This window comes from Convolutriloba macropyga, unplaced genomic scaffold (assembly GCF_964194025.1).
Source record: "Convolutriloba macropyga unplaced genomic scaffold, txConMacr16.3 SCAFFOLD_1939, whole genome shotgun sequence".
NCBI lineage: Eukaryota > Metazoa > Xenacoelomorpha > Acoela > Convolutidae > Convolutriloba > Convolutriloba macropyga.
In genome coordinates this window covers 10001-30964 of record NW_027452664.1, presented here as the reverse complement: position 1 = coordinate 30964, position 20964 = coordinate 10001, and the positions used below count along the sequence as shown (strand labels likewise).

The window sequence follows — 20964 nt, the reverse complement described above, 5'->3', positions numbered from 1 at the left end:
GTATTGCTGGTTCGTTTTCGTTTTGTGTACTCGCCCGGGGTGATAGTTGACGAATTATTGTAAATTTATTCAGCGTGAAAGCATTGTTAATCGCAGGAATGCATATTTTTGCGAATTATTTTGTAGAAATGAACATCAAATTCATATCCGATGGTTTGAAACTATTCAAAGAATTTGAGTGGTTTTGAAACTGCTCTTTTTTCTGTCAAGGAATTGAGTGATTGTTTACTCTAATGTTCTGGTCAGTTTGTGATATTTTGTTTTCACACCACAGGTCTTTCTTGAATTCTATGTTCATCAGCTGTTTCAAATCAGTTTTTGCAGGTTGCTTATTTTTCTTAACATTTTGTTATTTTCGGGTAATTAAAGGTCTTTCATAGTTTTAAAAATTTTTTAGAGAAAATGTGAACAATTTTTAGTTGAAGACATAAATCTTGCCCAGTGAAACAGTTATATACATAAAAAAGACAAAAATCTTGACAAAATTTGAGATGTCATAGCAAGATCTCGTTAAACTAAGTCATCATGATCGATATTGTCATGACTTAATAAGATCATGATAAAAATACCTAAACTCTTGATTTACATTCAATGATCATACTTGTTTGTTCTTATATTAACGGTTTCTTAGAAAACTTTTTACCGATATCTCGCCAAAATGATCTGGTTTCGTTTCACAGGGGCCAGCAAGTTTCGAATCATCAAAGTATTGTTGACCAATTCCTATGAATCTATTGTTTTATTGTTTCAGTAACTCTTCTGGGCGATGGAGATCTGCAGTCTTCGTGGTCAGCGGAGGCTGTTACTGGACGAACCCGAAATGGAGTTAGTTTTTTTTTAGCCGGCATTTTTTTACCCCATGTCACTTCACTTCTCTATCATAAACCGTACAATAGTTCCACCCCTTCTATTCCACTGTTAAAATGACATTGAGCTTTTTTTTAATTCATAAACGTTGAATCTAATATTTGATATACAGGTGAGATATAAATGAGTAATTCATTGTCCACAATAATAATTTTTTCCCTGAGCGCAGTAACTTAGGGAAACGTGTCTGTCAATATTCATATAGTTAATCCCAGTTTAATTCTCTATTTTAAGTGCGCTCAATTCGCCCACTTGTGGACAAGGTGTATAAATGTACAATTGACTGGCAGACGAGATTAGAATCAGTTAATCTTTATTAATCTTTGAGGTTTATAAATCTATAAATACTGGCCCAGGTTGCTGCATTGCGCGACTAATCGTATCACAAATTCCAGTACGCTTAAAAGAGCAATTGATTGCTAGTAGTGATTGTGCTTAAATTGTATGGGCCTCTCATGTTGGGCTTAATTGTGCCGATCGTTGAATTAAATTAAGAATATTTAATCGGCTTAGAATTTAATGGACCCGATGGTCTCTCAAAATACTTGCAGAAAACAATAGTGACAGGTTGACGCTTTGTCGCTGAAAGGAGGTTAAATTGATGCTGCTTTTTAAAGAATTCTTGATGTTTGTGAATTGTAAATTGAATTTTTGTTTCAGTTCATTTTTAACAACTCCAGGCCGATTGTTTGTGATGTGGGGAACGATTACCGCAATTTCCTCGTGTCTAAACCCATTGACCTGAGCAAAGCTAGAGCCCTGTGGATTTCAATGAAGTTAGTGGCCCAATTTAACTGTTTGTTTTTCCTCCGACGCCTCGGGGATTTAACTTTAGCAGAAATAAACTAAATTTATTAGGATTTGGGTAGTTAAGCTCGTGTAATTACGTGAGAACAGGCGCTGTGTTGTGTGAAATGCAAATTTGGGCATCTGAAAAGTTTCTGGGAAACAATTGGAGCAAAAGTAAACATCAAACAAATATCTAATCCCTAGGTGATCGTTTGAAGTTAGATTGCGCTACCTTTCTATGCTTAACACATTTCTACCTTTTATTGCGCCCCGAATTCTCAATCAATGCATTATAATTCAGTTAAGGTGTTGCGTGACCAGATTGATCTATATCGTAAATTTGTGTGAAATACTGAAATCGTATGATCAAAATTAATTCCAGAACACGTTTGAATATGACAGAAACTGTGAACTACATACTAGTTCACAGTTTTGATCATTTTCTGAACAAATGAACAGGTAAAATTGATCAGACATTGAGCTGTGAGTAGCGATTTATGGTGTGATCAATTAGTGACAGCTTTTTGATTAAGAAGCGTTAATTTTGGAGCCATTAGCGATTAGCGCTGTTCAAATGGCGTGAAAAATGAGAAAGCGCGTTTTGATGGCCGCGTGAATTAGTTTGATTGACAGGTACAATACTGTTAACTGCTACTAGACAGGTACTAGACTGGTACTTGGGCGTACTGTTTCAATTGGCTAAAATGACGTTGCATCAGTTTGAAACAAGCCTTGATTGAAACTTAAAACACGCGCCGAGAAATAAAGCGTTTTCGAGCCCATGCGCATTTTCGAATGAATGAATCTCGAAAAACGTACGATTATATGACTTAAATCCAAAACAATCAGTCTAAAATTGCCACTAATTAACAGCTTTTAAAAATCTAACTTTTTATAATTCAATAATTTATAACGTCACTCATTTTGATCAAGTAATAACTTGAGCGTAATTGGTGATGGTTAAAATATGAGATGCGCAGCAGTCAATTACGGTTCATGCAGTGTGTTTTTGTCAAATTTCAATTGAAGGTTAGATATTGACCAAAACAAGACAAAAAGCTGATCGAATTTTCATGACAAAGTTCAGTATTACCCGTAGGCAAGACAACCGATGACAAAACAATACAATTCACGCTGAGTACTTACTGAAGTTGAAGTACAGAACTTAGAACAATGTTCATTCATATGTCTTGTTTCAAACAACAAAGAATAAAAAATCGAACAATACAGAACAAAAGGTCTTTTGAGAATGCTTCAAAATTACACAGTTTTCCTCTCAAAACTGACAACTTTTTCGCCAGACGAAGATATTAATTCGATGAAAACATGGCTTGAATTTGTGAATTGAAGCGCTAGAAATGTCGTGACGTTTTGAAATTGCCTGAAATTGCTGAAATTGATTGTAAGAGCGTTAGTTGTAAGATCAGTTAATGGCTTCGCCCTGGGAATAGCAATCGGAAGAAATTTGTTTTATTAGAAGAGACAAGAAAAGTAATTAAATCTCGATTGGAGATTGAAAAAGTGACAAAAATTTATTGAATTAGAGCTCCTTTGTAAGGATTTGCCACTTCACACGAACACATAGAACAGGATTTTCTCTTTTTCTTTCTTTTCTGGTGCCTAAATTGTGGCGTAATCGCTGCTGGAAACGTGTGTAAATTAAATTCTCCCTCCTTTTAAAGGGTTCGCGTTACACTCTGTAGAGATTTTAGTTATCAGATTTCCCTTAATGGAACAGGGCTATTTAGAGTACTAAAAGTGTGATCAGAATTTTTGATTTTGGAAGATTCAAAGAATATGTTCATTTTTGAAACACTGACGCAGTTTAGACTTCCAATGAACCACGTGACTGGAGATAATAATTGTGCTAAAATTAAAATTGATAGGAAAATCGGAAAAAAAATTGGAAAAATCAGAAGTTTTATGTATCAACTTTTTGCAAATTAGCTTGGAAAAGTTTTTGAGAGAGGATACGAATTAATTTTAGAACAAAGAACACCCCTGTCCAATTTATCTGAATAAAAATAAGTTGAAAAATTTGTTATATACTTGCTTGTTGTGTTCTAGCATATTTCTGCAGGCTTACGTTTTAGTAGACTCACAACTAAGACATTGAGGACCTTTTTTGTTTAACAGGTACAGAATTACCCCGTGTGACGAATTGACGGCACAATATGGGAGCAAATGCACGGAATTTTTGAACATTCATCTGTTGCCTATGGAAACGGCAACTGCCGGGCTCAAAAAGCACAGCACTGATTTCAACTTCAACAGCTTAGACGATTCCCGAACTAAGGTAAATTTGATCCTTTAATTTCCACTGAAATGTTAATAATGTTGAAAAAGTGTGCAAAAAATTTGTTGAAAAAATTGAGAATAATAAATTTTAACCATTTTTAGCATGTTTGTTATGAGCTATAATTACATATGTGATGAATTCAAGTAAGAAAAAGATTGAAAAAAAATCAATTATTTAATAATTAAGTTAATTTTCAGGATGTCAGATTTTAAATTTTCGACAAAATTGTTTTCAGATTGGTTCTCTTGCAACCAGAGGCAACACAGTTCTAAAATACGAGAACCAAATTGACCTCAGCCGGATGGCAAAACCCGGCTTTGCCCGAATCGTCATCGAGGACTTTGGGACCTGCTCTGAAATACTCGGGTTTTCAGCCTCATTTCGAAAGTGCCCGGAGGTTGTGAAAGCCCAGTCGAATTTCAGTGAAACTTCGGCACCGTTTGTGCCCAAGGAATCTGTGAACGGGCAATGTGTGAAGGGGGCTGAGGGGAAGTACCAGCCGACTTATAGTTGCAAATCGGACGGGGAATGGGACGAAAATGAGGCAATCATCGACTTTTGTCAGTGTAAAATTGGGTTCCAGCAAAGTGGAGAGAGCTGCCAATGTTAGTAGGAACAAAAATTTTTGGAAGGTCAAAACTAGAACCAAATTTAAATCGTGCATAAGATAAGATTGCTAAAAACTCTACTTGTTCGACGTAAATTTGACTAGAGAGACAATGAATGACGAACAAGAACGGCCAAAAGAAAATTTTACAAAAAGTATCGAACTTATAGAGCTTTAGGACTTCTGACGCAGGGACAAAATCTGCGGTATAACTTCTCAAATACAGAACCAACCTCTCCCTCCCCCCTTCCTCCCCACGCCCTCCCTCTCGCATAATCAAACAGATCCTCCGAGACTAATATTTGCTTATTATTTCAGCTTGCCCCCCTCGTCACTACAAAGACGAACGGGGTAACACAAGATGCAAACCTTGCCCGATAAACTCGTACACAAATGAATGGGGCTCCTCATTTTGCCCGTGCAAGCCCAATTACTACCGAACCCCGGACGAGCCCTATCACCTTTCATGCGGTCAAACCCCGGGGATACCTAAAAACGTGACGGCACTAGTTCGCGGAACCCACGTTACAATTTCTTGGGAACGGCCGACGTATACTGGAAGTCGGGACGATGTTTTTTACTCAATTCAATGCGCAACTTGTAAACAAACTGATGCTAAATACCTGCCGACCTACAATGGGCAGCAGAACTCGAAGGAAATTCGCGGGTTGTCGGTAAACGTGTCAAACTTGAAGCCCCACACGGAGTACATTTTCCATGTTTACTCGAAGAACTCCATTTCTTCATTAGCAGGGATGCAAGTGAGCTTCGAAGCGGTCAAATTCAAAACTGCCGAAAATCGTAAGTTGAATTTATATATTGAATCTTAAACAACCAATTTTACCAAAAAATTAGATTTTTCATTGGTCTCGAACAAAGTTTGAATCAATTATTATAAACGTGTGTGTCTTTTTATGCAAAATTTTTGTTTGGCAGTTTTTACGCTTTTGTTCTAGAACATTCTTGAGTGACTTTTTAACTTCTTGAGTGACTTTTTACGCTTAAGTTTTTTTTTGAGTGATGTAAGTTGCTTTCTTTCTGAAATAAAGTTTGTTGATAATATAAAGAATAGAGGCCTGTAGCTTTGTGATCAAGATGTTGACTGGCATCCTGGAGGTAAGAGTTTGGAACCCTGTGGGGTGGATGTTTCCTGATCCCATAAAACATTTCTAAGTTGCAACCCCTCGAAATTAAATTGCCCCGCCTGTCGTTCGAGAGCGATTCATCCAACGTTAGTCGGTTTAGGTTAAAATGTTTAGTCAAAAATGACTCGTTGTTTTCATTTGAAAACTCCGGACAATGTTTTCATCAGCTGACAAAACTAGAGTTTATACACTGAAACACACACGCGCGCGCACACACCGGCACATACACACACTCGCACACACACACACACACTCACGCACACACACACACCAGACACAAACACACATGCACAGAGAGAGATATGCGTGCACAAAGAAAAATATACACAGACACAAAGAGCACTAAAAATGCACACAGACAAAAGAACAAAAATGTTACATCGCAAACAAAATTTAAAAAAATTACTTGAATTAAAAAATCGAATTGTAGAAGGAAATGTGTTTGGTCATATTTGAACAGTGTAACTTAATTTTAAGCATCATGTTGGAAGCTCTCAAGTTTTTTTTCGGCCAATAAGTGTTTCAGGATTGAATTTTACCTCAATTTTAAAATCATTTCCTACTTCTCAATTAAATTTACAGAAATTTCGAAAATTTCGGAGAGCAAGAGTAAAACTGTTGCTTCTTAAAAAAATGAATTTGAAACGAAATGCAGGTAAAAATTAACAAACTAAAATGTCTTTTTTTTCTATTTGCTTTATGTTATGGTATCTTTTGGTTAGTGCTCCTTTGATTTCGTAGGAAGTGACCTTACCATGCCACTATATAATGTAGTTCCTTTATGAAATCTAATTTTTATTTGGAAAAGTCGATAATTATATTTTATCTAAAACAAGAGTTCATGCTCGAAATTCGTCCCTGACCATAGAATGCGATCAATTATGTCATAAATGATAGTAATGAGAATTCTGAGATCTAACTTTTTTTCCTTTAAGGAGAAGAACAAAAAAACTTGTCAACTTGTTTGCATTAAGAATTTTGCGTAATTTACAGTCCTTTTATAATAATTACAGTCTAAGTTGAACCAAAATTTAATGGAGTTTTCTAAGGTTTGTTTTACTTTAAAGATTTTTTCTTTCGTTATAAATGCAACAATGAAGTTGAGCTATAAAATAAAATTTATGACTTTTTTAAATTCGATGGTGCATTTTCAAGTTGAATTTATATGCGTGTTAGAGGCGCGTTTATTGCTCGTTTTTAGATAATTATACGCATGTTAATTTGCGACGTTAATGCTGTGATTGCTTTTATAGTGCCTTTTTATCACCGATCATCTTCGTTGTTTGTTGATTTGTTCAAAAGTTACAAAAAATTAAAAGAAAGCTCAAAAGACAGTTTATCAGATGAGCAACAATGCTGGTAATTATTGCTCGTTAAAAGACGTCAGCAGGCTTATAAAAATGTGTTTTTTGTTGTAGCGATTATGAATTGGAGCGCTGTTTTCAATTCAGAATCAAAAATCTGGATTAATGACTTGAAAATATGAAAAGACTGGATGACTAGATTGAAAAGAAAACCACGCCCGGATTAAAATTTGATTACATTTTGAACAAGTTATGTTTTTAATGCGCTTTAGATGTTAAATAAGTTACATTTAACGCTAATACTTTTTAATAGTTTAACCACTTTTTCGTAAAAATTTTGATTTAATTTTTGAACGACATTGAAGAGGGTATGTAAGCACTTTTCACGCAATTATTACGGGTTCGGTTAGTTTCACGCGTCGCGGCGTTTCATTGTTAAGTCAAATATTAGTGATATTAGTTATAACCAAAGTTATAACTAGTTGATCCGAAGACTTTGAGTAGTGAAACTTGAAGGTTTGTAGCCGCGTGCGCAAATAAAATAAAGAGCATCTAAGCCATAATACTGATAAAATCCATAAACAAACACTGCAAGAATGTTTGTTTATAGTTTTAGTTTAGTTTGTGTTTTGCCTGCAAGGTTACAGATAGAGAAAATGAATCGAAGAAAGCTGGTCGAACAAAATTAAAAACGCCAAATTCGAATTATCATTATCTCTTAAGAACTTATTCGAAACTATTTCATTTTGATTGAGAGAGCTGGCATTTTTGTTTGCGTACAAACAAAGATATCTCAGAATTGTCAAGAGAACTCTTAAATAAAAGCAGAAAGTTTACAAAATGTACAAAATTGAACAAAATTGGACTAGAAAAACAAAGTTATTAACTTTCTTTTGCTGGTTTATTTAACCGCATGTTATCTTTTAATTAGCATCGTGTCAGCGCAGGGGACTGAAACATGAAAATCTCGACCGAATTTCTAGAATTGTTAAAAGTTCTTGAAGAGTTTCAAGTTTTTGCTTAGATCGACCGTGCTTCAGTAAAAGGGCTTTCAACAATTACTTTCTGGCTAAAAAGTGAGAAAAATTGCAATTGAATATTTAGCAAGCAGTTATGAACATTTTGAGAACTTTAAAAAAATTTTTTGATCTATGGTTCCGCCCCCACTAAAGAGGGTCGGAACTATTGTTTTCACTTCAATAATGCAGTAAACATCAACACCCGTACTATATCAACAGAGACTATCAGGCCTGATTCAGAAAAAATCAGAGAAAATCCCAGGCCTGATTCAGAGTCTGATCATTTCAAATACAAGGCTGCTAAGAGAAGTCCATGAATTGCCCCTGCAAATGATTTTTTTTTGACAGAATGTGCCAAGTGTAATTAAGTGCCAAGTTTGTAAGAGAGTTGCCCTAATTAAATGAAAAACATCGGATCTTCATCATGTTGACCTTAAATCTGCTCATAGAAACCCAAGATTTGGGTTCTGCACTGCCCAGAAAAACCCAAGTCTTGGCCTCTCTCTGCCTAGAGGGGTCTCATGTCTTGGCTCCGCTACTCAAGTCTTGGCATCTCTCTGCCAAGACTTGGCCTCTGGAAAATCTCTGAATTAGGCCTGATGGGCTCTGGGGGTTCGGTACGGACATGCTTTCTATAAAAAAGTGTACTCACTGAACCGATTTCTAACTATCCCACGATGTGCAACCACTAAAAAAATTGCTTGAAAACAAAGTACGATTTTTTCCGGTGCCTAAATCGCAAGTATAGTTGTAGTGACTTTCAGCTATTTAAAGTTTCCAAAAAACAATGATTTTGGAGTAAACCATTAATTTGGTGACGGAAAGAGCAGTTTGTACAGTTTCATCAAAAACCTCTACCGGTAGCGAAATAAGTCTACGTTCAAAGAAAGTAGCCTGTTCTTTCAATTGATCAATTACAATCAATGATTGTTCCCATGTTCAATGTGAAAAATTGGAAAAAATACTCGATTACCAATACTGTAAAAGTTTGATTTTCTGCGTAATTATATCTCGAAATTTAAGATTTCATATATAAAAGAAGGCAAATTAATTTTAATTAATGTAAAATCTCTCAGTAAAAGATGATAACAGATATCCTAGGTAATACAATTTCTAAGACACGTTGATCATGATTGGAAAAATTAACCAAAGATCTCAGACAGGCACTGAGTGAGATCCAACTTGTCAAATTAGTTTGTAAATGAAATTCATTTTTCCTTGTTCTCCAACAACGTTTGTACAATTATATTACTCCTGATGGTCTTTACAATGCAATTTTGCAGACTGCCAAATTTTTTTCTGATCGTTTTTGTGTCTGGCCATTTGACTTTTTTCCGCGTAAACGGGATACTGAGGTAAAGCCCAGACGTCATTGACCTTACGGCCTTCTTGTTACTATGTATGCGATTCACCGAAACTGTTTAGAAGACATAATCTTATGATGTGAAAAGCAGATCATAGAGTTTGACCCCCTCCCATTTAAATCTCTCGAATTTCATAAACCTTCCCCTTCCGCAGTTCGCCCCCTTAACCTCATATTAACCGTACACTCAACCAACCACCTCGAAACCAGCCCTTAAACCAGCTAGTCGAAACCACATCCTCTCTCATCAACATGTCTTTTAAGAGAAATATCTCCAACTGTATTTATTATAACTTAACTATTATGCGCACTGTTTTTTACCCGTAACAGAAAAATAGTGTAATATTTTTTGGAATCATCCATTAATCTTGTGCACTTTTATGTCTGGTCGGCGACTATTACCGGCTATTGCCGGAAAAACGCTTATTGATGTTGGATTTCCTCTCAGTTATTTTTACAAATTTTTTAATCAGAATCTTTTCCTTTAGTTTAACCATATTCGTTATTGCTATTGATGTTATTGATATGATATGTCTGGTATTTGTTTTGTATTTCATTATTTCTCTCTCTCTCTCTCTCTCTCTCTCTCTCTTTTTCTCTCTCTTTTTCTTTTTCTTTTCTTTGTTCATTTCTTTTCTATTTCTTCTATGTTGGTTGTTTCTGTGGGTGTTTTGCGTTTATGAGGTAAAAAGTGCGGCGGATATTTGTTGCGTATTTCAATATTTTGTTTGTAACCAGAGTAGGGATAATCTCTCCCAATGCTATTACAAGTCCCGTGTTCGCCTTTGTCTGTTTTGAAATATTCTAATAAATGCATGGGATAAGCCGTGCTGGGTTGAATAGGATTACAGAATTGAAAACCCAAGTTGCAATGGCTATGCATAGCGATCAATCGATCTTTGCTTTATTGGATTTTTGCTCTTTTTGTTCACCCTTTTTCTTCCTTGTGTTTATGCAATATCTAAGTTGTTCACAATATTTGGTCAAATAAATTGACTTGTTTTTTGCGATGTTAAAACTTTTCATGCTTATTTTAGAACGAAATTTTGCTTGGCTAACGGTTAAATGACAACAAATTAACATCAACCACTGAACAAAAATGGTTAAATTTTTGAAGATTTTCATAGTTTTATTATAGTTATTAATAGTTTTCTAACTGAAGGCTTTAATATGTGTAAAATGTGTCATTATTTTGTAGGAACGTCTTAATTTGATCCAAAATTGTCGGTAATTTTTTATCTAAAAGGGGTTTTTTTTATCTGGTTGAGATAATTTTTTAGTGACCAATGAACAGATTAATTAAAATAATGGAAGTTTCAGATACTAGTCAATTCTGCTATTTTTTTTCTAAATTTTCCGTCAAAACTGTGATAAAGCAGTAGAAATAATAAAATCAACTGGAAAAATGCGAACATTCATATATTGAGATGTTAAAGAGATCTATTTTGGGTAATAATTTTTTAATAATTTTCCTAATACTCAAAATCATAATGGCAAACATGCACAACTAACACAGGCTACGGTTAATCTTTCTTATTTTTCAGCCAAGATTGAGATAATACAGTGTGACGTCATGAACGGAGACGGGGTTCTTTTGAGATGGCAGCCCCCTATGTTGGGTCCGAGGGAGGGCAATAAACCTTTAGAGTACAGGGTTCTAAGGCTTCACAGACAGCAGCCCAGTTTTGTTCACACGACACAGCAGTCGCACGTTTTTAAAGGTTAATTAGAATTCATTCAATTTAATTACTTTTTGAGTTGATCGGATCAAAATTATTTGCTTCCACTTTGCAGGTCGAATTTTCATCGTTTCGTTAACTTAACAAAAATGAGCCCAGATCATTCCAACAACTTCTCCAAGTTCGCGCCCAGGGTTGGTGTTAGGCGAGGTTGGGGGGGGGGGGGGGGGTAGCCAGGCGCAACAACAGTTCAAAGATACCAGTATTGGATCAGACCCCGCATCTCTTAAATGCTAGCGCAGTGTGCTAACCATTACACCAATTGGTCTTAATTTCTCCAATTTGGGCCTCTAATTAAACCCTTTTCCTTGTTAATTGCCCTCAAACGAAATTGCAGTAATTAAATTAGTCCCGCGTTCTCTTAGTGCGACTTTTCGCTTTATCAATTTTTCGTCCTTCACTTTTGAATTTTGGTCTTCAGAAACAAGGTAAACAGTCAAAGACCACGAAGTATTTAGACAAAGTTAGCAACTATCGAAGCCACCTGCTGGCCAGTCATTTGATGGCAATTTGCCGGGCGGTAGTCAGTTATGTTTAATAGCTCTTGAAGAGAAGCAATTATTTCTTCTTGTGTCTCAAGCTTCATCGCTTTAGCCAAGTTTACGTTGAAAAAATAAAGCTTCTCTACATGTCAAGACTATTTGATATAGAATTTACATTCGACTGATTGATAGAAAGGGTTATAAGAAATGCCCAAATTCAGGAGCTTAAGACCATTTGGTGCAATAGTTAGCAAACTAGGCCTGTACGTAAAGAGATGCTGGTCTGATTCAAGTTACTGGTTTATCATCAAGGTATGTGAAGTTTTTTTTGTTTTCATAGCAAACTTTTGGGCCAATCTTTTATTAGCCTACATTACCCCCTTTTTATTATAACCCTATATCTGGCAAAACTGTACAAAGGAGCGATTCATTCATTTTATGTCAAAAAAACGACACAAAAGCATTCTAGGACGAAAGTTTGCAAATGGTAAGACAACTGTCGGATTGCACCAGACGATCTACGTGCAAAGCATTTTATCTTTCCTTGAAAATCAGCAAATTAAAGGCAATTTAAGAGTTTCTCCTAAGATTTTTCTCCTAATTTTTTCAGGGAACCTACTAAAGTTTCACTTATTAATTACTCTCTAGTAAAATTTGTAGCAATTATCTTAGTTCTGTTGTTCTTTTTAATATGGAATTTTTTTGTATGATTTTTTGTCTGACTGTGGGATTATTCATCAAAAAACTAGTCAAACCCAAGAGCATTCGATGGTTGTGCAGTTGCCTGAAAACTTCACTCGTCTTAAAGATTCAAGTTATCGAAAATTGATGAGTATGTAGAACTTCAAGGCGTATGTGGAAATTTTTGAAGTATTGAATATATTTAATTTGCCCCACCCTTCATTTTAAATCAAATTTTTCTTCAGTTTCTGGCTGCAAAGGTAAAAGTTACAATCTAACTTGACTTCAGTAGATTTTCCGAAAATTGATTAACTATTTCAGCTCAACCAACCACAGAAAGCAGATTCTTGCGAGATCGTTTCAAAATCTTGCAAGAATTTTGCAAGATGGATACAAGTCTTGCAAAATTTTTGCAAAAAAAAAACGGAAGAACTATGCATTCTCGTGCAATATTTCTCGCAAGATTCTTGCAAGATTTAAAATTTTTTCATCACTAGGGTTGTTGCTCAATAAAGACGTTAAATCCCAGTTTTTTAATCAGATAAATTGTTTTAATTGACTATCTATTACTCTTAATTGTTGCTAGTTTACGACTTTGTAAATTTCTGTCTTGTACTGGCGGTGATTAACTTTGCATTTTCGGATTAATTAATGAAGTTTCTGGCTCGTTAGAAAAACTTTCATCGCTCGCTTAGTAATAAGAATTTATGATTATATTGCTTAATTAGATAACTGAAGAACCGAATTTTTCACGAATAGTCCTCAATAAAACTGATGTAGCGTGAGTTAATCTTCAAATTTGAGACATCTTTGCTTTGTCTACCAATGAATCGATTGAATTTTTGTTATGATCATTACATAGCACTTAGACATCTGAAAAGCTCAGCACTTGACGCAATCTTTTTGAGCTTCTAGTGCCTTGAGTTGAGTTTTGCAAATCAAGACGTCCTTTCGGACACTTCAAAACCAAATCTGTGCATTCTAACTGAATTTGTTGGCCGAGTGTTGTAACACGTTATGAATATTAGAAGTTTGTGGCAACTGAACACATACAACGGTTATTTGTCTGAAAAATTTATTTAATTTTTCGTGATTCTCTTAAAAAAATTTATTTGAGAAACAAAATTTTTGCAATTTTTGAAATAGCTATTTTTTCTGAGCTTGCTTGGTTTGATGAATTTGCGGAGTTCTAGAATAGCAGCTTATCATGCAAATTTTATTAGCTCGGGTTATGCCAAAATTAGAAACAATTATTTTGTCGGTGACGTAAAATAAAATAACCGATCTGCGAAAAAGACAAACAACGCAGGGTTGTCAAAAACAAGATCGTTTGATGAAAACAAGTTCACATCATGTATATTTTTACGTGTGGGTTAACGCAATCCATGAATTATTTATTAAAGTTGGGGGGAACAACTGACGCATTTTGCAAACCCCCAGTTTATTTTCTGTTAGGCATTCACGGGGAAAATTGATTTATGCCCTATGCCGTTTTCATAATGTACAGATACGAATTGGTTGTGTATGTTAGCACTTTCTTAATGACATGACATTTTGTTTGTTAAATATCCGCTGCGAAAGCTCATCAATATTTCCTAATATCCTATCTAGCCGATCAATAAAACAGAACGTATTGATTACTTAATGCGCACGGCGGGTTTAAATGCGCTTGATAAATCTAATCGTGTCGGGCTGAGTAAACGGCTCTGCGAGTGGTGAAAAAGGAGGGGAGGGGGTGTCAATTTAGGGAAGGGTTTTCTGGTCATTTAGCCCAGACTCTTTGCCCATTAAGTACTTAAATTGCTCCTTATCATAATAATCGATAATTCAAAGCTCAAAAATGATTTTTTTTTCCAAAAAAATACAAAGCTGATCGTGTAAATTCAACATGACTGACCAAATTTTATTCATTCAAATTTTAATTGCTGTTAAAATATCAAAAGAAATTAGTTTTTTTAACATGACAGAACATAAACTTTTGTTGAGATTTTACAATAGCAAAATGCTTTTGAAAGTCGGAATGAAAAGAAATTACAGTTTGTTCATGATTAATTCTTCAAGCTTTTAACTTTATTTCTTCTCTTTGTTCACAATTTTAAATCAATTGAACTGAAGAAAATTGAACTCATTATTTCATGCTTTATTCACGCAGTCTCATTAAACGATGTTTTTTGTTAACTTTGACGGAAATGGCATGAATTGACCGGTACTAACTGGTACCAAACTGTTCACTTGTCAGCTAGGCAGAATTAGGTTCCAAATTGGCTCAATCTTTTTACGCCAAAGAGGAAATTTGAATGATTTTTGTGAGCTCATTAACGACTTTTGGTGACATTTTTTTTGCATTAGCTCCCTCCATTCTGTTTTCGGTCTGTTGTTTCTGGGTACATGTTAAAAGGATTGCTGGCGTTTATTGAGTTAGAAAAACTCAATAAGAGTGAATTTGTAAATAAAATTTAGTTTGCTTAACTTAAACAATTAGGTTTTAAAACATAAGGAGCAACATACGGCGTTTTAGGAACTGGGTATAAATATGATTTTAAAAATCTGATGAAAAATTTAAGTCTGTTAAAAACATATCTGAGTTAAACGGATTTAGTTAAAAACGAAATTTATACAAATCTGATTTTAAAATCTGGGTAGATTTTCATCGCGAACACAATTAAAAACTTAATTAGTTATAAGGCTGATTTGATTTTCAGGTTTGGAGAAAGGCCTGCATCAATTCACAGTTTCATTCAGTGATGGGTCGCACGCTAGCGAACCCGAAACTCGCGAAAGCCAAGGTACGCTATTTTTGATTTTCTTTTATCAATTATTAATTTCGTAAATATTTGTGAATGTTTCGAAGAGCTAAACAAATTCATCTCGCGGAAATTGGTAGAGTATTGAAGGTTTTGAGAAATTACAAGTGTATAGAATTCCACTTTGCCTCAAAACCTGCGCCTGATTTATTTGACGAAAAGGTACCATTTTTCAAATATTTGTTTTGCGAATTTGTTTTACGTATCATACCACAGAAAGTAGCAGTACATTTTTGAACGTAAATGGAAAAATTATCAGCTTAAAGTGTTGCAATTACAGCGTTTTTTCACGTGGGAGGGTTATCAATTGTTCTTAACAAAATGTATTTTTGTGTTTCAATATTGACGAATAATTGCCTCTGAAAAGCAATCGAAAAATTCATTGTGCACAAACTGTTATTTTAAAAAAGCAAGAATCGGGAATCGAAGGCTGAATAAATTGTTTTGTTCACAAAAATTCAGTATCTGTGAAATAGCGTTGGATATAGCCTGAACAAATACAGAAAATTAAGAAATGAAGTTGAACAAATTGGGGTTTATTGAATTTATGAAAAGGTCCTGGGCAATTTCTGTTTGTTTTTGAGAGCCATGTCCCCCCTTTGAGAGCTCTGGTCCATTTTAACAGAAACACAGGATATCAATTGATTGATTAACAGATCAATTTTGGCTCTGAGATCGGATTATTGTTTCATGGGCAAATTTAGTTAGACCAAAGGTTGACTTAATCAGAGATTTTAGCTTGAGATTCTTTAGGAGTTCAGAAGAAAAAATACAAAAATTGTTGATTCAAAATGTCAGTTTAATTAGTTCAAAAACGAAACAAAAAAGATGATAATTTCAGCACCTTCAAAAAAATTTTAAACTGTGGCCAAATTTATACACTTTTTTTTCCTTTGTTTATTCATATATAATGGTCCAAGAATATTATTTAAAAAGGAAACAGAACAGCAGTTTCGCAGAAAAGAAGTAACTCTCGCCCAAAGTACCGGGTTTTTGTTTGATTCCGAAGCAACTAATTCTTGGTTTCCAGAAATACGTTTAACATATGTAATGTAAATAATTTGTGCTCAGAAGTTATAAATAAGGAAGACTTCTTGCTTTCGACTGTGGACAAGAATGAAAGAAGGGCCAATTGGTAATATAATGCAGAAAAGTTCCCGAAATACTAATTCCGGATTGTGATGACGATTGGCAATTTTGAAACTACAAATATGAAGATTTTTAAATCAATTAAATCCCTTGATTGGGTCACAGCTTACTAAATATAAAATTGAGCAAATCAATTTTACACTAATTGAAGATATTTGGGAAGATTTAGATGCTCAAAAATGCAAATAATTTTTTTAAGCATTGTTGTAATTTTTTTCCACGTTTGCTGTATTAATTTGTTTTCGAGAAAAAATTAGTTGAATTTTTGTCATTTTTGTCCACTGTAAACGTATTGGGTTATAATTGTAGACAACACAGACTTAAAGTGAAAATTTGAGACCAGTATTTTTAACTGTTGTCCTCAAAATTCCCTACAGTGCCTCATAATTACAGATAGTACATGTACTATATGTATCATGCGAATGGTTGACTTTATAGCAATTAGTGACTTAAAGATACAGAAAATAAACGAAATTAGGAGACAAGCTTTGTGACTTACTTTTCGCAATGCTTTTGCCTATATGATATATCATTAAACTGTAAACCACTTTTAATCACTTAATTTCTATCATTAATAAACGCGCATTAAATAAGGCTTAATTGGGGAATATATATTCATTCAGTGAAAAATAGAGTTACCTTGCGTGCAAAAAAGAGCTACATAAATCGAGCACATTTGTGATACAAAGCGTGCAAAAAGTATGATACACTGCTTGTATTTCAAATTCGCGGTTAAAATGTGGACACTTTTGCGAACACGGGTTCCCTTCAATTTCGCCTGTTTTTGCTAAAGTATCTATGTTTTGCAATATTTTTGCATTTTCAATGTATTAACATAAGAAAAAGGAACAAGAGATAAGCAGATCGGGCAAATTTGCCCGTGACGATTTGGGTATATTTCTTCGGCGTAATGGGCATGAAATACAAACGAAAATAACTTTTTGTAAGAAGTTTTATGAACCAAAAATGGGAAACATGGTACGTGCAACATAAATTCAATAAAACTAAGCGGGGAAAAACATTTGCTCATGTCCTAATGAAACTAGAACTTTTGTTGCCATCTTTTAACTTTCCTAATACTTTATTTGAGTTCTTTATTTAAAATTTTAAGATACAAAGTCATGTCATGACTTACTCGATAAAAATTATGTACATTAACAAAATTCATTAACAAAATTATCTTACATTAACAAAATTCAGGTTTCATCGGAATAGTTTAGTTTGTTTTCACGCGCCTACATTGAAGAAATTGAAAACGTTTTTGCACCCACTCTTTTCTCAATTTTTGAAAATTTCCATTGAGGTTCCATTAACTAATCGAGGCCCAACCCAGAGGCTCGAGGCTTGACCACGGAATAGTTCAGTTGCTACCTGAACTTTTCAAAAAAAATTAAGACCCCAACTCAGTCCTCTCTACCCACGGCCCCTCCCTAATGATAGCATCGCTCAGCCCCAGCTGTCTACTACCGAAGCGAACCGCTCGCCGAATGTTTGGTAGCAATTCGCCTGAAGTTTGTCGTTTATTTGTGATTGTTTTTTTAGGTCACTACTCTCAAACCGAAGAAGAATACAAGCGTCTCGTGTTCACAGTTGGCGTTGTATTAACTGTCATTCTGATCTTAGTCGTAGCTTGTCTCACAGCTGTCTGTTGCTACCGCAAGTCAGCCTACGACCAGTACAAAAATGCATCGACCAGTCTGTACTACCCTGGATACCAGCCGTACAACACGTCTTACAATCCAGACATTTACGGCAATAATTACTGTGAGTTGACCTTTTGACCTTTTAAATGTTTAAACTTTAGTCCATGGTAAGCGCAATCGATTTTTTTTATTTGAACGACAAAATTTGAACTTTTGTCTTTGATAACATCAAAATGACGGAGGGAAATGAAACGCTGGCGTTCTTGAACTCAACAAAATTAAAGGGTGAATTTAATGATATTGAGCAATTATTATCAAAAACCAGAAACAAAAGCTCTAAACAAAAATTAGCATGAAAGCTAAAAGTTAAATTTTAATCAGGCAATTTGGTTACTATGATTCTTGATCGGTCATTACCTAATTTTCTCTAATAGGCAAATATTTCTTTTTTCGTCAAAATCAAACTGAACAAATTTTTAAATCACAAAATGACCGATAATTTTATTCCCTGTTTTTCCTCATATTTCGGTTTAAACAATTTGGGTGAAAAATCCTGTTAACTATTTTATAATAGCCCGGTTGATATTAGTACCCCCTGGTTAAATAAGTTATAATAACTTAGGAACCGCTTAATCTAGAGACCTAGACAAAACACACCTAAAGTCTAAATATTTGATCAACTATTTAGTCAACTATTGTTCCACTATAATTTGATCACTTTTCAGTTAAGATAAATTTGACAAATCTCAAAGGGAAATTCCTCCGAGCCACTTTTGGGCAATTTATAGAACTAGGTCCCATTTTTGTTCAAAAGAACGCTGTTCAATTTTTTTATCAACTTTGCCTGTAAAAATATATCAAAACTGAATTGAAGATAAGCTTTTCTAAGCGTGTTGCAATAAAATTTGCTGAAATTACGAGTCAATTTAAATTTTACTGCTCGGCAAAAACTTTTGGTTAAATTAACGTTGGGGCAATAAATCTCGTGCGATTTTGAGACTATCAAACATTATGGATCTTTTATGACTAAGGTCTTTGAAACCCAAATTGCCTCTGAAAAGGAAAACGCTCAATTTTAGAGCCCCGTTTGATTATTTTATAGGGTTTAATTTGGTTGTGGTCTTTGGGCAAATAGAAGGACCGCTCTGCCTCAAATATTGATTATACGTAAGCGAACGGTGGAAATAAATTTTTGAAACAAAACAGGTCATCGGTATTAAACTTGAAAGTTGGTAAAGAACTTGAAATTTGGTTCCTTATATTGACAAGTTATTGAACTGTCCAATAATTCTATTTAATTGCTATGACTCATAACATTATTAAAAAGTCTTTGAAGAAACACATGAAAAATTTGTATACCGAGAAAAAAACTCTGCTCTCAATATGAGCGTTAAAATATCGGAAAATTGGTTAAATTCAAAAAATTTCAGCAATTACTTGGTTTGGTTTTTTTATGCATTTTATTGCATAACCAAGTCAAAATTAATTTTTCTTACTTGACTTCTTTTATATTATATGATCTAAAATCCTCTCATTCGCAATTTTATGCGGCTGAAGAGTTAATTGGGACAGGTTATTAAAAAATCAAATTAAAACTAAATCTGTAAAACAAAGTCTCTCAATTATTTGAACGCTATCAGCTTTTTTAACTCCTCTAAAACGAAGTTTGCATCAGTTATATTAGTCCTGTTGGTATTTTTGCGACTTGAAAAGAATACTACTATTAAGTCAGTTTTTCAAAAACTGACGTAATAGCAGTATTTTCTTTTATTGAGCTGATAAGTTATCAGCTCAAAAAAAGTTTCCTCAGGACTTGAGTTTTGAACTCTTGTTTTCCAGACAACGACTTCGTTCTTCAAGTGTTGAGGACTTAAATTCCTTTTCGAGCTGAGTTTGAAGCAATTATTGTAAAAGTGTGTTGTTTTTTATACCGTTTTCTTCTAGAACATTCCTTTGACTTAACTTCTCGGTTTAATATTCACTATTGAACTTCTGATTTTGTTGAGTAATTTCAATTTCCAGCGCTCAGAAGTTATGTGATAAAATAATTTGGCCGATGATAAAATTACACCGATTGTGAGAGATAACAGGCCCTAGCCCCTGTAGCTGTGTAGCGAATAGAATAGTGTCCAGAACATTCAACCCCCCCCCCTCCCATCGCCCATAGTCAGAAGCTTGCTCATCATAAAAATTTCGCTAGCCTATACCCCTTCTATGGCGTGATAGCCGAGAGGAAAGGTGTGTGTGTGTGTGTTTGTGTGATTTCCACGCCAATGATTGATCTTTCAATTCCTGCCTCCGTGAAGCTGTCTGTGTGAGGATGAGCTCTTACTTAACCATAGCTTCAGGTTGGCCATAGCCTAACCAATTGTTGGCCGCAATCATGGTACCACGTGAAAGTTTCAGACGAAAAAAAGTGACTAAAGTCACTAAAAAAGAGCAATGCTGCTCATAAAAAGAACAGTCTGAAATGTGGGAAATAATACGAAAAAGGACAGCTGAGAACAGGGCGCTGTAGGCCTAATACTGTTCCACTGCGAAACAAATTATTTTTATTATTCTAAATTGCTTGCCTTGCCAGGTGTTCGAGAGCAATTCATTAGTTGGGTTATTTTTAAAATGATTTCCAATATAAATTAGTTAGCATGTCATTTGATCCTCCAGTGTCCATGTTAGTTTTCTCTTCCTCCAATTGTTCGGTTTTCTGGTGCATCCAATTTATGAAGTTTTCTCATTAACTTAGTACTGTTTAACTATAAAACTGGTTTTGTGATTCTGCAAATTTTGTTGACAAAAATTACTTTTATGTTGATAATGAGCTGCCATCGAAATCAAAATGAACAAAACCGAGCTCGAAAAGCACCTGAAATACAAAGATAAAACGTTTTTTTTATTTTTTAGTTCTCTGATGCAGTTTAGCTTTTACAAAGAACAATGCTCGATGTACTCAAAAAAATATGAAAATTGAAAAACAGTATTAGACAGAAATTTGAAAATTGTTTAGCAGCATCAAGCTAGGCAGTTCATAATTTAATGCAACCCCTGCTTTTTCGTTTGGTAAACAACAAAGACG

At 34.6% G+C, this 20964-nt stretch overlaps 1 pseudogene; it reads left to right on the top strand.

Moving 5' to 3' along the window:
- Nucleotides 1-275: 275 nt before the first annotated feature.
- The window catches only part of LOC142357700 (ephrin type-A receptor 3-like), a 30422-nt pseudogene continuing 9733 nt past the window's right edge, over nt 276-20964 (top strand).